Here is a 2,808-nt window from a genome sequence, read left to right as displayed (position 1 = left end):
AATTTAAAATAAGTACTTCTATAATTAAAAATTCAAATACAAAATAATGTATTTATAAGCTATTATTAATAAAAATCCTTATATTTTAAACTCCTTTTTCAAAAGAACTTATTTAAAAAGTTTATCTGAACTGAAATTTTAAGGTATTATAAGGTTCAGTTATGCTACATATACAAGTTTTTTTGACTTACAAGTCTTACAAGTTGGGCCAAACCCAACAAAAGCTACGCTCACCCACAAAAGCGTGTTAATACGCGCATCACGTTTTCAAAGCGCTCCTTACCCATTATGAACAACTCTTCTTCTTATTCCTCGATGAAAACCACAACTGTCATTTTTTCTTCGCGTTTCTCCTCCTCCTCCTCCTCTTCTTCCTTCTTCTTCTCCTTCTTCTTTGTGTTTCTTCTCATTTTTCTTCGCGTGTTTCATCTTCATCGTCGTGTTTCTCTTCCTTCTTCTTTTGATTTTGCAACATTATGTATTTTTTTCTTCTTTATTTGATTTTTTCCTCCCAAAAAGAATTATGAGAATATGAAATAAGAAGATGATGATGATGATGAAGAAGAAGAAGAAGATGATGATGAGGAGGAAGAAGAGGAAGAGTTCTTAATTATGTAGAATTTATCAGAATAAAAATACACCCAAATATCTTCGTTTTACACCCAAATATCTTCGTTTTACACCCAAATTTGCTGCAAATACAGAAATGAGTTATGCTATGTGTACACTAAAATCAGCCACCAAAGTCAGCCACCAGTATAAAATACATACTGGAATATAAATATCATTGAAAATAAATTAAAGCATACATGTATTTATACACAAATATATTGGTGGCTGATTTTAGTGTACAAATAGCATTTTTGTACAGAAAAATGTTTTCTTTAATGCTACATTTATTTTTCTTCTTCTTCTTTTCCTTCTTTCTTTCTTTCTTTTAGTTAAATGAATGTAAATTCATCATCTTTCAAGTAATTTTGCAGCACTATGTGTTTCTTCTTCTTTGTTTGATTTTTTTTATTTTTATTCTTGTTAATAGAGTAAAACAAAAGAAACTTGAGAAGGTAAAACAAAAAGGAAAAGATGAATAAGAAAAAAAGAAGAAGATGGTGATGATGATAAAAAAAAAAGCAGCAGTAGAAGATGAGGAGGAGGAAGAGGAAGAGTTTTGAATTATGCAAAACTTATCAGAATAAAAATACACCCAAATATCTTCATGTTACACCCAAATTTGTTGCAAATACAGAAAAATATTTCCTCTAATACTGTATTTTTTCTTCTAAATTGAACCACACATCAGCCATTTGATTGGATTCAAAAATAATAATCAATTTCGTTCTGGTTCAATTGACAATCTAAACTTGAATTATTCATTATATTCAGCAACGAGATAACTGATGATGGAGGAGAAAGAGAAAAAGAAAGGAAGAAAAGAAAATCCAATGAAAAAAGAAGGAGGAAGAGGTGGTGTTGATGACGACGATAACGAAAAAGAAAAATAATGCCATAAAAGACGTGTTTTAGTAGTAAGTGAATTTCAGGACTTGTAAGCCTTTTATAACAAAAAGACTTGTATATGGAGATTAATTCTATAAGGTTTACATCTTTGAAATAAATTTTTGAAAAATTTTATCCTTAAAAGATATGACACTTACAGTGCAAGCAACTTATCCAATAAGGTTCGAATAAAAAAGCAGGGACCATGATATATATATATAAGCACTGCATATCTAATAAATAAAAAATCAATTAGATAGAAAAAGAATCTTCCATCGAAGAACAATAGTGCTAATATAATATTATCCAAAGATCGAAGTGGTGGAGACCACTATTTCATGGACTACATATCCTATTGAAATAATTGCCTTTTATTTCCACTCCAAAAGAATTGCATATATACAAGTTATTGCATGCCTTCGATGGAATGCATATAAAAGTTTCTTCTTTCAAGATTAAAATGTTAAAGATGATAGAGTCATCAGCACACAGCCCAATAATTTTGGTGTTTAAGAAACACTTTTGTTTCGGAGATGGTAGCAACTTATCCAATAAGGTTTGAATTAAAAGGGGCCATTATTATGCATTCACATCTAAATAAAAAATCAATAGGAAATTATATGGTACAGATCTAAATTTGTACAGATTTAAAGATTTGCTTCCTTAAACCACACTTTCTAAAGCCACACTTTTCACTTAAAACCGTAGCTCTTCACAAAGAAAAAACGTCACCTAATAGAAAAAAGTAAATTAGAAGATTTAAGAGAAGAAATAATTAAGTTATCGAAATTAATAGATCAAAAATTAATGATTTTAACTAATGTTAATTGTAATGACACCGAATTCTTAAAATCAATACAAAATGATTTTTCTCAAAATCTTTATTTTACTATAAGTTTTATTGAAGGACTTCAAAAACCTGGAAAAACTTATTTTTCACATGGAATTTCTAAAAAATGTTATCATGGAAATAATTCATGATTCCCCAATCATACTTTTAACCCACAATTAAATTCTATAGTAGATATGCTTGAAGAAATATTAGTATCTATAAAATTTCAAAGAAATAAGAAATAAGAAAATCCCAAAGAAGAAAAATTTCAAAATATAATCAACATAACAGATTTAAAAGTAAAACCACCACTAAAATTATGAATATCGAAGAAAAATTAGAAGAAGTTACAATACTTTTTAAACAATTAAAAATGGCTCAAGAAAATAATATTATGGAACAAGGATTTCAAATAGAAGAAGAATTAGTAAACCCTGAAAATGAAGAACACATCCTAGATTATTCAAGTGACGAAGAAC

The sequence above is a fragment of the Arachis ipaensis genome, chromosome B03 (genome assembly GCF_000816755.2).
Source record: "Arachis ipaensis cultivar K30076 chromosome B03, Araip1.1, whole genome shotgun sequence".
In the NCBI taxonomy this organism is placed as follows: Eukaryota; Viridiplantae; Streptophyta; class Magnoliopsida; order Fabales; family Fabaceae; genus Arachis; species Arachis ipaensis.
This window is presented reverse-complemented; position numbering follows the sequence as displayed.